The sequence below is a fragment of the Castor canadensis genome, chromosome 9 (assembly GCF_047511655.1).
Source record: "Castor canadensis chromosome 9, mCasCan1.hap1v2, whole genome shotgun sequence".
NCBI lineage: Eukaryota > Metazoa > Chordata > Mammalia > Rodentia > Castoridae > Castor > Castor canadensis.
In genome coordinates, this window is record NC_133394.1 from 86,916,363 (window position 1) to 86,931,887 (window position 15,525).

Consider the following 15,525-nt stretch of genomic DNA (forward strand, 5'->3'; position numbering starts at 1 on the left):
CTGTCCTTATGGGGAAGATTTGGGGAGATTGAAAAACTGGATTGCAGCTGCCATCATCCTCCCAGAATTCCTCCTTGATCAGTCCTCGTTTTTCACATTTATCTCTTCATTTGAGAAACAGCCAGCAGTTTCTGGAAGCTCTGACCCAAAGGTTAATGAAATGGAAACTAGATTGTGATAAAAGAAACTAGCCTAGCCAGAGGTGACTTGCCAGTTGGATTCTTTTAATGCAGGCATTTAATTTTTCTGAATGGGTCTGTCTATGGTGTAGGATTAATTATTACTTAATTTGCAAACATGGCAACAGTGTAAATAGCATTTTTTATGCTTTTGAAATATTCCATAAGCCAATTTCTGTTCTCCTGCCCCATAAACATAAGAATTGTATAAAAAATTTTGTTTAATACCATTAGTTTAAAATTGAGGCAATAGTTCTATTTCCTATCACCAGGATTATAAAAGGATTTTACTTTTTGCCATGTTGAGCACTTTTAAAAATCTTCTTAGTGTGCAAGGATTGCTTCTTATTCTTTCTCTGACCTCTTGTTTTCCTCAAGCTTTTCAGGGTTTTCATTGGTTCCAAATCTAGAGAGTGGCAATTAAACCAATTCATTTTTTGTTGGAATTTTGCCACCTCCCCTTTTTATGGTATTGAGGTTTGAACTCAGGGCCTCACACTTGCTAGACAGGGTGTCTACCACTTGAGCCTTGCCCCCAGGCCATTTTGCTTTGGTTATTTTTTCAGATAGAGTCTTGAGCTTTTTTGCCCAGGGCAACTTCAGACCTATGCCTCCCTCCTGGCTGGGATTACAGGTGTGAACCACCACACTCAGCCTGCCTTTTTCTTTGAAGAAATTAGTTACCAGAGAAATAAACATGTCCTCTAGTCCTTTGAAACCTTACAGATTTTTGTTCATAAAACAAAATTGATTATAGGTAGTGCTGATAGTGGTCTGGAGTGATTGAGAAAGGAATGAAGCAGAATTCATTATTCCCAAAGTCTATAGACTCCAAGGGCATTTTCTACAGAATCATTATTGTGAATGTATTGTTAGATCTCAGTGTGAAAGGTGAGTATATTAGTTATTTTACCAAATTTATAGGGGAGGAAAATAGGAAGCTAAGAAATTCTTAGAAGACCAGGAAGCTATAATTAATTCCCATGCTTCATCTTGTGTTCTGTGTTCATAGCTGAATTTTAACAACAGTAATCACTAATGACCTACACTTCACTTTCTAGGAGTAATTTTTACTTAAATTTCAAAATGATTCAGATATCCCTTCTTTTGGAAACTATAGAAATTGTTACTTGTGATGCACATTTTTGTCCATAAATGGACTTCTGTGCTTGGAGTTGGGTGGTGTAGAGCAGGGAGAGGTTTCCTCCTTCTTTCCCTTACTTCTTTGTCCCAGTTCAGTCCATCTGTTCCTCTCTCGAGTCTTGCACTATGTGGGACTCACCATTGCCTAGTCCTCACCTTGTCTATTTTCCATCACCCTCCCAGAGCCTCCCACATCAGCTCTGTTAGTGAGGGTGAATCTCTCATTCTTATCTTCTCAACACTCAATTCCTGTAGGAAGTCTTCTATTAAACACTATTCCTTCAGACCATGACACTGGGCAATATCCTCTCAGCACATCACAATTCAGTTTCAAAGACAATGCTTTCACTGCATTTAATGTAGCTTTCAGTGCAAACTGAGCTTTTAATAAATGATTATTAACTAATTAACCTATCACCTTTTCCATGTAGGAAAATCAGCAAGTAAGCTTCATATATCAAATGTCTGCATTTATTTCAGGTTTTGAGTGCCTTAGGGCAAAACGAATATTCTAGGAAAGCAAAAAGAGAGTGAGTTTAGATAGATTGAGTTTTATACTAGAATTTGGTTATTTGCATACCAGCACTTAAATGTAGGATATAATAATAATTCTACAAATGTCTTTTGAATTATAAAAATTACTATGTATTACTGTGTACTAGGCGCTCTGCCAAGGAACCTGGCTTGTCTCCTTAGATCCTCACAATACTTGGAGGTATTGAGGGGGTGGGGGGGAGAGGGAGGGGACGGAGTGTGTGGTAAGGAGATAAGGGAGGGGGTGGGGGCAGGGGGGAGAAATGACCCAAGCATTGTATGCACATATGAATAATAAAACAATAAAAATAAAAAAAAAATACTTGGAGGTATGTCCTATTATTATATTCATCCTGTAGTTGGTGTCTTTGGTGTTTAAAAAAGCTGAGTAGTGGGCCAGGTGTGGTGGTCCATGTCCATAATACCAGCTACTCGGGAAGTAGAGATTGGGAATTTTGCAACTTGAGGCTAGCCCAGGGAAAAGGTTAGGAAGACCCCATTTCAACAAATAAGCTTGGAGTGAAATGTAGGTGGGAGCTTTGCAGTACAAGGCTGGCCTTGAGCAAGCAAGCAGACAAAAACAAAACCATGAGAACTTTTTTGGAAAATAAGACAAAAAATGCAAGCAGGAGGCCCTGAATTCAAACTCCAGTACTGCAAAGAAAGAAAGAAACCATCACCATGGTAAATCATCCTTTTTTCTGTCCATTTTACCATATACAGGCATATTCACATACTCTATAGTAGTGTGTCAGAACACTTTCCCAGACACTCTGCGTCAGCCTCTCTACTGTATAACTGAGCCATTGACGAAGCAAGCTAATGGGGTGTTGCTTACTTGCAACTGTAGTTTTCTTTTACTGTCCAGTTTTTCTTCAGAAGTCCACCCTACACTGCTTTGCTTTAGGATATTTTCTTTCTTTTTCTTTTCTTTTCTTTTTTTTTGTGCTGGGGATTGAACCCAGGGCTGTGTATGTGCTAAGCAACCACTCTACCACTGAGCTCTATCCTCAGCAAGGAGGTTTCCATGAGGGTTTTCTGCTCTAGTCTAGAGGAAGCTTCCATACCTCCTTTGTCCCCATAAATCCTGGGAACACAGGCTGATCTTTGCCCTGCCAGCAGCTGGATCACTTGGTCTCAGGCACTTTCACTTTTCCAATGGCAAATTGAGCCTCCAGTCTCCATCAGCCAGGAACACATTCAGACTCTGTGAGTGACCCCATGGAAGCCCGCTCTCTTTTCCCTGTGACTTTTTCTCACATCCTTGTTCAGAGGACTCATCCAGGCCACAGTAGAAGTCAGAATCGTGTCTTTATAAACTACGTGCACAGAAGGGGTGAGTGAGTTGCGTGTTTTACACTCACCTTGCTACCTACCATATTGGTGGCTGTGCAGAAAGCCTTCATTTTGTTACTCCAGACCCATTCTCAGTGTCTCCCTGTCCTCTTGTAGACCTGGAGGCTGACCTGTTAAGGATAGTGTCAAAGGGCTTCTGTATCCTCTGGTTTCCTATTCAGTTTGACCAGTTGGGAGTATTAGAAGAAGCCAGGCAGAAGAGAGGGAAGTGAGGGTGGGTGTTGATTTCCTGGGTTCCTTGGGTTGCTTGTATCCCTCAACATAGGCCTCACTTTTGTCAAATAGCCCTCTCTACCCAAATCCTCCACCTCTGCTTCTGGTGAGGCCTCCTCTCCTCCCTTGCCCCTTCAGGTCTTGGGGTGTTATTGGCTCCATGGTGTCGCTAGACCTGGGACAATTGTAGATTCCCTATACCTTGCCCACACATTTTGGAAATACTGCTCTATAAAAATTGTCCTCTGCTTCCTGTTGGAATCTTGTCATGTGCATTTAAAAATATAGACTCTTGGGGCCCCCACCAGACCTATGGAATCATACCCTCTGGTGGTAGCTTTGTGATTCTGCATTTTAAAAGAGCATCTTAGACAATGCTAATACTCACTAGAGATTTGGATTTAATAGAAGGTTAGTATCAATATAGGAGGTGGAAATCAAGTTTTGAGTGCCACACATCCTATAGGGATTGGACTATTTTTTCCAAACTAGAAGGCTTAAATGAATTCAAATCAGCAAAGTGTTTTGAGAGTCAATAATAGAAGAAAAGTATGCTCATCCCATTTTATGTTTTCTTCAAAAATTGGCTCAATTCTTTTCAACAAATTGGTAACATTTGCCTCCATGGCATGTTCCTATGTATGGTTACTATTTATATTTTTCTTGAGATTCTAGATATGGTTTACCAGTATCAGTTCAAGTTCATTACTGGTCTAATACATAGATCTAATACCACTGTTGTTAATATTTCAATTATGTAGTTTTTGAAATAACTTATTGCTAAATGTTTTCCAAACATTTTAAATTTTTTATTAAAGTTTTTTGGTGATACTAGTGTTTGAACTCAGGGCCTCACACTTGCTAGGCAGGTGCTCTACCATTTGAGCTATGACCCAGCCCTTTTGTCTTTTTAGTTATATTTTAGATAGGGCCTTGTGTTTTTGTCTGGGACTGTCCTTGGGCCTCGATCCTCCTACCTACATCTCCCAAGTCATTGGGATAACAGATGTGTGCCACCACAGTCTGCCTTCTGAAACATTTTTAAAAAGAGATTTTTAAAATTAATTTTAGTGAGGACATAGTAGGTATACTAACTTCCCACCTCCCACCCCCTGAAGATGTCCACGTCCTCATCCTTGGGACTGGGGAATATGTTAGATTACATGGCGAAGGGGACTTAAGGTTGCAGATGAAATTAAGGTTGCTCACTAGATGACCTTGAGATGTTGAGATTATCCTGAATTATCTGATGGTCCCAATGTAATCACTAAAGTTTTATCAGTAAAAGAGGGAAAAGAAGAGGTCATTGATGTGAAGTGAGAAGGACTGAACCTGTTCTAGGCATTGAACATGTAAGGGGGACACAAACAAAGGAATGAAGATTGTGTCTAGAAAGTGGAAGAGATGAGGAAACAGATTTGTCCTAGAGTCTCCAGAAAAGAACACAGCCCTGCCGACACCTGGACCCAGTGAGACCTGTGCTGGGCTTCCTACCCACAGAAATGTAATCTTATCAAGTTATGCTGTTTGAAGCCTCTAATTTGGTAGTAGTTTGTTGCTGTAGCAACAGAAACTGACATGAAGGGTTAAAAGAAATGTGAGGAGAGGTTTTAAATGGTAAGTTTATATTTTAGTTGGGGTCATTTATGCTGCAAACCTCAGAGTATGCAAGTCTATAATTGTCATGTTTGAATGCTTAAAAATTTAGTTCATTCCATTTGATCCTTAATGAGTGACCTTACTTTTTAATATTTTAGTTATTAGGTTGGTGTAGGAGCAAATTATATACAGGAGGGAGGAGAAGGAACTTGTGCCACAGGTTCCCATTCTAAACCAGGGCTTGACTGCTTAGGATGTAGTTGACTTTCAGTGAATGTCAGGCCAGCCTTCTAGAGATAATATCTCCATAGAGATCCTGTTATTTCATGTGTAGGAGCCTGTCAGCCCATCTTTGTGCAGGTGAAGAAGGGGCAGGAAGGAGCACCTGTGCCCAGGAAGGCAGCCATGCTCCTGAGGTAGAATCTCAGCAGCGGCCTGGGAGCCAGCCCTGTGTCTCCCTCTGGTTGTTTAATGGGTGTGGTTTCATCTTAAGTTTGCCCAGTCTCCTCTGCTCTGCTTGCAAGTGGCACTCAAGAGTAGTTTCTGGAACCAATGAACAAATAAACTTCAAGCAGCTAAAATATTTTTCCAACCCCAAATTTTGAGGAAGGGGAAAAAAAACCATGTCAACACTGTTGGTCTGTTTTCTTTTTTCTTACTTCCTCTTCCTTTAACCTTTCCATGTTCCCTTCTTTGGAAGGTAAGATTCTGGGACTAGAAATGTTCTCTTTGTGAAGGGCTGTTGTGGTCTTCTGGAAGCCACAGCAGGGTCTCAAAAAGTACAGGCAGTGAAGAATGAACAGAGGACTTACAGGAGTTAGGTTAGGTGAGCTGAAGTTTCCGCACTGCTCACCTCAGTACAACAGAAAGCAGACAGGATTTCAGACCGCAAGCCCCACCTAGAGGCACTTGGTGGAAGTGTCCTTGTGTTGTATCTCGGAATCTGCAGAAGACAGTAAGTGGGCAACTGAAACTTTCACAAGGATCAGGAAAATTTGTGAGATTTTCTTAAACGTTAGCACTACTTTTCCATGTGTTGTTTTCTGTCTACCTATCACTAATCAATTTCTAGACTATTTGCTAGAAGTATGACGTTCCTGCTAGTCACTTACCACTTCAGGTGATCTACTGACTTCTTTTTTCCTTTCGTGGAAACTTTTCTGTAAAATCCTATTCCTGGTTGTACAGCTGTCATTCTGAGGACTTCATGGTCACTCAAGAATTGAGTCTTCCTGTCTCTTGTTTCATTCTTCTTAGATGCCACATTTGCATATTTATTAGTTTATTCCCTCTCATGGTAGAATATATCTCCTAGTAGTTACCTGGAAAAAAAAGAGAGAGAGAACATGGAGGCACTTTATGAGATCTTTTATAAAATTTTTTTATTCCACGTATTTACTTGGTTGATAATTTGAATACTGAATTCTAGACTTAAAATAATTTTTCCTTACAGTTTTTAAAGCTAGTCAAATAATTTCTAATTTGGTATTATTAAATGTTTAATGTCATTTGAATCCCCAGTCCTTCCTATGAGACCTGCATTTCTCTCTGGAAACACTGGGATTGTATCACTGATATTCTTAAAAATGCCCCTTGCTGTGGGACCTTTCTTATTCATTTTGCCAGGTACTTAGTGGGTCCTTTTATTTTGAGCCATTATGTCCCTTTGATCTTGGGAAATACTCTTGATTTGTTTTAATAATAATTTCTTCCTTTTTTTGATCTCCTGGACTGTATCTCTGCTTTTAAAACTTTCCTATTTTCTATTGTCTATTTGCATTATTATCTCCCAATTTTCATTACATTTTTTTAATGTTTGCAATAATATTTCCTAAGAACTAACTTTTGGTTTCTGATGTTGACAATTTGATCAAACTTGAGTCAGATTCTATGAGTCTAACCAGCTCTTGGCATGGCGAGTGCAGTATTTGCTGGAACCATGCTGAACCAGTTTAGTGAGACTCCCCTCCAGCCTAACATCCAATTAAGTTGATTATTTCCCTACCTCAATTCCTAGCAAAATTCCTCTCAGTAATTCTCCATCCAATGATGACCTCCCCTGCACATTGCCTATAAACCTCCACCTGCCCCTGTTGTATTCAGAGTTGAATTCAATCCCTCCTACTGCAGCAGTCTTGAATAAAATCTTTCTTCTCTGTTTAACTGGTCTGGTGCAATTTCTCTTGGACAGTGATTCTTTTGTATAGATTCTTTTCACTAATTTAGTCAGTGCAAGATTTTCTCCTATCAACCAGAAAATAATGACTGCTGTAGTTTGGATGTTAAATATTCCCAAATGCCCATGTGTTAACAGCTTGTTATCCAAGATGGCATATTCGGGAGGTGGTGGAATCTTTACGAGGTGGGACCTAGTGGGAGGAAGTTAGGACATTGAGGGTGTGCCCTTGAAAGGGACTGTGGGATTCTGGCCTTTTCCTTTTTCTCTTTTTTGCTTTCTGGCCATGAGGGAAGCAGTTTACTCTTCTGTGTGCACCCCGCCATTGCCATCCAACACACCCACTAGAGGCCCAAAGCAATGGATCTGCTCAATTGGATTGCAATTTCTAGAACTGTTAGCTAATAAACTTTTTTTCTCTTATGAATTAATCATCTCAGGTATTTCACTATAGTAATGAAAAGCTGACTAATACAGTATTTAAAGGTTTTCTTTCCTTTTTGTTGTTTCTACAAATTTAGTTTTTTTCTTCCTGGAAAACATCCCCTCCTGTTTTTCATATTTAAGAATGGGCCAATAAAATGCTGACTGGAAGTGTTATATGTGAAGACTTGGCTCCTCATGGGCTTCAGTGTGGAATCACTGGGCAAAGCCACTTCGTGCCTGTGCCTCCTACTGCATCCTCTTTTCAAACCCATAGCTCTTTTCTCTGGGGTGGATTTCCTCTGGAGATAAATTTCCCAAACTTTTTCCTGTTGGGGAGAATATAATGTAAGGCTAGGTAAATGAGTTCTAGAAGCACAGGTGAATGAGAATCTGAGAGTATCATCTTTCAGTGTGTGGTCTTACATAATCAGCCCATTATTAGTGTGACATCCCTTACTCTCTTGGTGTCCCTGGTATCTCCCACCCCTAAATCCTGCCTACTCACCAGAGAGTGACCCACAGGAGTGAATCTCAATTCTGCAGGTTGTGGTGGTGTTAGTAGCGGTACTTAGAGGTGTAAGGGCTTTTATGCAGATCCCAATCAATCCTCTTTTCATTTTTTTTTTCATATTTTATTTTCTTATTTTTTATTTTTTTTACTATTCCTATGTGCATACAAGGCTTGGGTCATTTCTCCCCCTGGCCCCCACCCCCTCCCTTACCATCCACTCCACCCCCTCCCTCTCCCCCACCCCCTCAATACCAGGCAGAAACTATTTTGCCCTTATTTCTAATTTTGTTGTAGAGAGAGTATAAGCAATAATAGGAAGAACAAGGGTTTTTGCTGGTTGAGATAAGGATAGCTATACAGGGAGTTGACTCACATTGATTTCCTGTGCATGTGTGTTACCTTCTATGTTAATTCTTTTTGATCTAACCTTTTCTCTAGTTCCTGGTCCCCTTTTCCTATTGGCCTCAGTTGCTTTTAAGGTATCTGCTTTAGTTTCTCTGCGTTAAGGGCAACAAATGCTAGCTAATTTTTTAGGTGTCTTACCTATCCTCACCCCTTCCTTGTGTGCTCTCGCTTTTATCATGTGCTCAAAGTCCAATTCCATTGTTGTGTTTGCCCTTGATCTAATGTCCACATATGAGGGAGAACATACGATTTTTGGTCTTTTGGGCCAGGCTAACCTCACTCAGAATGATGTTCTCGAATTCCATCCATTTACCAGCGAATGATAACATTTCATTCTTCTTCATGGCTGCATAAAATTCCATTGTGTATAGATACCACATTTTCTTGACCACTCATCAGTAGTGGGGCATCTTGGCTGTTTCCATAACTTGGCTATTGTGAATAGTGCTGCAATAAACAAGGGTGTGCAGGTGCCTCTGGAGTAACCTGTGTCACAGTCTCTTGGGTATATCCCCAAGAGTGGTATTGCTGGATCAAATAGTAGATCAATGTCTAGCTTTTTAAGTAGCCTCCAAATTTTTTTCCAGAGTGGTTGTACTAGTTTACATTCCCACCAACAGTGTAAGAGGGTTCCTTTTTCCCCGCATCCTCGCCAACACCTGTTCTTGGTGGGGTTGCTGATGATGGCTATTCTAACAGGGGTGAGGTGGAATCTTAGTGTGGTTTTAATTTCCATTTCCTTTATTGCTAGAGATGGTGAGCATTTTTTCATGTGTTTTCTGGCCATTTGAATTTCTTCTTTTGAGAAAGTTCTGTTTAGTTCACTTGCCCATTTCTTTATTGGTTCATTAGTTTTGGAAGAATTTAGTTTTTTAAGTTCCCTATATATTCTGGTTATCAGTCCTTTGTCTGATGTATAGTTGGCAAATATTTTCTCCCACTCTGTGGGTGTTCTCTTCAGTTTAGAGACCATTTCTTTTGATGATCAGAAGCTTTTTAGCTTTATGAGGTCCCATTTATCTATGCTATCTCTTAGTTGCTGTGCTGCTGGGGTTTCATTGAGAAAGTTCTTACCTATACCTACTAACTCCAGAGTATTTCCTACTCTTTCCTGTATCAACTTTAGAGTTTGGGGTCTGATATTAAGATCCTTGATCCATTTTGAGTTAATCTTGGTATAGGGTGATATACATGGATCTAGTTTCAGGTTTTTGCAGACTGCTAACCAGCTTTCCCAGCAGTTTTTGTTGAAGAGGATGCTATTTCTCCATTGTATATTTTTAGCTCCTTTGTCAAAGACAAGTTGGTTATAGTTTTGTGGCTTCATATCTGGGTCCTCTATTATGTTCCACTGGTCTTCATGTCTGTTTTTGTGCTAGTACCATGCTGTTTTTATTGCTACTGCTTTGTAATACAGTTTGAAGTCAGGTATCGTGATACCTCCAGCATTGTTCTTTTGACTGAGTATTGCCTTGGCTATTCGTGGCTTCCTGTGTTTCCATATAAATTTCATGGTAGATTTTTTGATCTCTTTAATGAATGTCATTGGAATATTGATGGGAATTGCATTACACATGTAGATTACTTTTGGAAGTATTGACATTTTTACTATGTTGATTCTACCAATCCATGAGCATGGGAGATCTCTCTACTTTCTATAGTCTTCTTCAATCTCTTTCTTCAGAAGTGTATAGTTTTCCTTGTAGAGGTCTTTCACATCTTTTGTTAGGTTTACACCTAGGTATTTGATTTTTTTTGAGGCTATTGTAAATGGAATTCTTTTCATACATTCTTTTTCCGTTTGCTCATTGTTAGTGTATAGAAATGCTAATGATTTTTCTATGTTGATTTTATATTCTGCTACCTTGCTATAGCTATTGATGATGTCTAGAAGCTTCTGAGTAGAGTTTTTTGGGTCTTTAAGGTATAGGATCATGTCATCTGCAAATAGGGATATTTTGACAGTTTCTTTGCCTATTTGTATTCCTTTTATTTCTTCTTCTTGCCTAATTGCTCTGGCTAGGAATTCCAGTACTATGTTGAATAGGAGTGGAGATAGTGGTCATCCTTGTCTGGTTCCTGATTTTAGAGGGAATGGTTTTAATTTTTCTCCGTTAAGTATAATGCTGGCTGTAGGTCTGTCATATATAGCTTTTATAATGTTGAGGTACTTTCCTTCTATTCCTAGTTTTCTTAGAGCTTTTATCATGAAGTGGTGTTGGATCTTATCAAAGGCTTTTTCTGCATCTATTGAGATGATCAAGTGGTTTTTGTCTTTGCTTCTGTTAATGTGGTTTATTATATTTATTGATTTTTGTATGTTGAACCACCCTTGCATCCCTGGGATGAAGCCTACTTGGCTGTGGTGAATAATCTTTTTGATGTGTGGTTGAATTCGGTTTGCCATTATTTTGTTGAGGATTTTTGCGTCAATGTTCATTAAGGAGATTGGCCTATAGTTCTCCTTTTTGGAGGTGTCTTTGCCTGGTTTTGGGATAAGTGTAATACTGACTTCCTAAAATGTGTTTGGCAGTTTTCCTTCCCTTTCTATTTCATGGAACAGTTTAAGGAGGGTTGGTATCAGTTCTTCTTTAAAGGTCTGATAGAATTCAGCAGAGAATCCATCAGGTCCTGGACTTTTCTTTTTGGGAAGACTCTTGATTGCTGCTTCAATTTCATTTTGTGTTATAGATCTATTCAGGTGATTAATTTCCTCTTGGTTCAGTTTTGGATGATCATATGTATCTAGAAATCTGTCCATTTCTTTAAGATTTTCAAATTTATTTGAATATAAGTTCTCAAAGTAGTCTCTGATGATTTCCTGGACTTCCATGCTGTTTGTTGTTTGTTATTTCCCCTTTGCATTCCTGATTCTACTAATTTGGGTTTTTTCTCTCCTCATTTTAGTCAGGTTTGCCAGGGGTTTATTGATCTTGTTTAGTTTTTCAAAGAACCAACTTTTTGTTTCATTGATCTTTGTATGTTTTTTTTTGGTTTCTATTTTGTTGATTTGAGCTCTTATTTTTATTATTTCTCTCCTTCTATTTGTTTTGGGATTTGCTTGTTCTTGTTTTTCTAGGAGTTTGAGATGTATCATTAGGTCAATTGATTTGGGATCTTTCAGTCTTTTTAATATATGCACTCATGGCTATAAACTTTCCTCTCAGGATTGCCTTAGCTGTGTCCCATAGGTTCCGGTAGGTTGTGCTTTCATTTTCATTGACTTCCAGGAACTTTTTAATTTTCTCTTTTATTTCTTCGATGATCCATTCTTCATTAAGTAATGAGTTATTTAGTTTCCAGATGTTTGCATGTTTTTTGTCTTTACTTTTGTTGTTGAGTTCTACTTTTACTGCATTGTGATCAGATAGTATGCATGGTATAATTTCTATTTTCTTATATTTGCTGAGGCTTGCTTTGTGCCCTAGGATATGATCTATTTTGAAGAAGGTTCCATGGGCTGCTGAGAAGAATGTATATTGTGTAGAGTTTGGATGAAGTGTTCTGTAGACAACAATTAGGTCCATTTGATCTATTGCATATTTTAGATCTTGGATTTCTTTATTGATTTTTTGTTTGGATGACCTATCTATTGATGATAATGGGGTGTTAAAGTTTTCCACAACCACTGTGTTGGCGTTTATATATGCTTTTAGGTCTTTCAGGGTATGTTTGATGAAATTGGGTGTGTTGACATTGGTTGCATACAGGTTGATAATTATTATTTCCTTTTGGTCTATTTCCCCTTTTATTAGTATGGAATGTCCTTCTTTATCTCGTTTGATCAATGTAGATTTGAAGTCTACTTTGTCAGAGATAAGTATTACTACTCCTGCCTGTTTTCGGGGTCCATTGGCTTTGTAAATCTTCTTCCAGCCTTTCATCCTAAGCCTATGCTTATTTCTGTCAGTGATATTGGTCTCCTGTAAGCAACAAATTGTTGGATCTTCCTTTTTAATCCATTTCTTCAAGCGGTGCCTTTTGATGGGTGAATTAAGTCCATTAACATTAAGCATTAGTACTGATAGGTATGTGGTGATTCCTGCCATTTAGTTGTCTTAGTTGTTTGAAGGTTTGATTGTGTTCACCTAAGTTGAGGTTACTCTCTACTGGCTTGCTTTTTCTTTTCCTGTGGTTTGGTGCTACCTGTCTTTTCATGGTTAAGTTGGGTGTCACTTTCTGTGTGCAGAATCCCTTGCAGAATCTTTTGTAGTGGTGGCTTTGTGGTCACATATTGTTTTAGTTTCTGCTTATCATGGAAGACTTTTATTGCTCCATCTATTTTGAATGATAGTTTTGCTGGGGAGAGTATCCTGGGGTTGAAGTTATTTTCATTCAGTGCCCGGAAGATCTCACCCCATGCTCTTCTTGCTTTTAATGTTTCTGTGGAGAAGTCTGCTGTGATTTTGATGGGTTTACCTTCGTATGTTACTTGTTTTTTCTCTCTTACAGCCTTCAATATTCTTTCCTTAGTTTCTGAACTTGTTGTTTTAATGATGTTATGTCGTGGGGTAGTTCTACTTTGATCTGGTCTGTTTGGTGTCCTAGAGGCCTCTTGCATCTGTATGGGAATATCTTTCTCTAGATTTGGGAAATTTTCTGTTATTACTTTGTTGAATATATTACGCATTCCCTTCGCTTGCACCTCTTCTCCTTCTTCGATGCCTGTGATTCTCAAGTTTGGTCTTTTGATGGAGTCGGTGAGTTCTTGCATTTTCTTTTCACAGGTCTTGAGTTGTTTAATTAATAGTTCTTTCGTTTTTCCTTTAATTACTATTTCATCTTCAAGTTCTGAGATTCTGTCTTCTGTTTGTTCTATTCTGCTGGATTGGCCTTCCGTTTTGTTTTGCAGTTCTGTTTCGTTCTTTTTTCTGAGGTTTTCCATATCCTGGGTGGTTTTCTCTTTAATGTTGTCTTTTTTTGTCCTGAGTTCATTCATCCATTTATTCATCGTGTTTTCTGTTTCACTTTGGTGTTTATACAGTGCGTCTATGGTTTTCTTTATTTCTTCTTTTGCTTTTTCAAATTCTCTATTTTTGTTGTCTTGGAATTTCTTGAGTGTCTCCTGTACATTTTGGTTGACCCTATCCAGTATCATCTCTATAAAATTCTGATTGAGTACCTGTAGTATGTCTTCTTTTAAATTATTCTTGTGGGCTTCATTGGGTCCTTTGGCATAGTTTATCTTCATTTTGTTGGAGTCTGGATCTGAATTTCTGTTTTCTTCATTCCCCTCTGGTTCCTGTACTAATTTTTTGCTGTGGGGAAACTTGGTTTCCCTGTTTTTTCTGTCTTCCTGTCATTGTCTTTGGTGTTCTTACTGTCCCTGTACTGTGTGCAATTAAGTATTTTCTAGCTTGTAATAATAACAGTGGTAATATTAGAGTGGAAGCATGAGCTGAGATGGCAAGCAAGAAGTTAAAGAAAGGGGGAAAACAAATACACAGACAAGAAGGAGAAAACAGAACAAGGTATCAGACAAGAAAGTTTCAAAGGTATAAACAGGGAGCGTTTGTGTACTAATTGACTGTAAGCGGAACAGACATTAGAGAGACAGAAGGAGGATTGAAAATCAAAAATAAAAAAAAGATAAGAATAAAAATAAAAAATAAGTAAATGAAAGAAATATCTATATATAAAAATGAATTAAAATAAGATGAAAAATAGAAAATTAAAAAAAAAAACAAAAAATCAAAAAAACCAAAAAACCTCCAAGTTCAAATGCAATGAAATTTCAGTTTTAATAATTTGGGTGTCCATCTCAGTCTCCAGTCCTGCAGATGGTGCCTCAGATGTTGTTCTGTAGTTGTCTCATCAAAGGGGACGCATAAAGCAGAACAAAACTACACACACACACCAAAAAAAAAAAAAACAACAAAAAAAACCCCACCAAGTGTCCCAAGTTCAAATGCAATATAGTTTCATAAGCTTTTCAGCATGCAGGTGTAATTCGGTTGTTCTCTCATCCAGGGTAGGGAGAAAAAGAAAAAAAAGAGTCTGGAGACAGTTCTGAGAATGGTACCTGCAGCTGTGGCCTGCCTGCCCACTGCTGTCAGCCTGCTGTTGCTGGAGGCATTATTTATGCATATCTCTGGGGTGAATTTAGCACTCACCTGGCCCTGCAGGCTTTGATTACTCCGAGTTCTCCTGTGTGGGAGCCTCTTCTACAAGCTTTCCCCTTTCCAAGCACACTGGGAAAGGTGAGACTGCCCCCATGTTGTCAGGCCTGCGTGTTTATTTACAGTTCATGTGGGAGGTGGGTCTTCCTGCTCCTGATTACTGGGCGGTGCTGCTGCTCCTGCCAGCCACCATGTTTGTTTACCGTTCATGTGGGAAGTGGGTCTTCCCTCCTCTCCTGTGGAGTTTTCCTCCCTCCGCTACTCTCACAAGCTTTCCTGCTCCTGGTTGCTGGCTGCGCGCCCCTGCTCCCGCCAGAGCCTCTCCGGCCCGCCCAGCTTGTTTATTTACAGTCCCGGGAAGGATTCCCTTCCCCCAATCTTCAGCACTCAGGGTGCCCCACCCTCTTTCCTGCGTGTCTTTATTGTTCTTCTTGCTTATTACTCAGTTTCTCTTATTTCCCCAGGTGGGGGTTGGTCTGTCCAGGGGGCTATGCTGCTCTGGCCCAGGCTTGTCTGTGGGAGTACTGCAGTACTGTGAAGCTCACCTGGTCTGTGTCTTCCCAAGCCATCTGGGAGTGGGCGACTGGCAGCCTGGGGGCCCTCCTGGTTTCTCTGTTTAATGTGAAGTGGAGATTCTCTGCACTGGCTGAGGGGTCAAAGTTATGCCTCTTCTCAGTGATTATGCCTGCAAAGTGTGTCTCCAGCGTCTCTCCAAGATTTCACTATAGGAGGCTCGCTTTCTGCTTCCTCCCTCTAGCCGCCATCTTGGAATCCAAAAAATCAATCCTCTTTTCAAACTTGCCTAACTTTCCATTCTTTTGGAGGTACATAGTAACTCTAATTACTGAACCTTTTCATGATTCT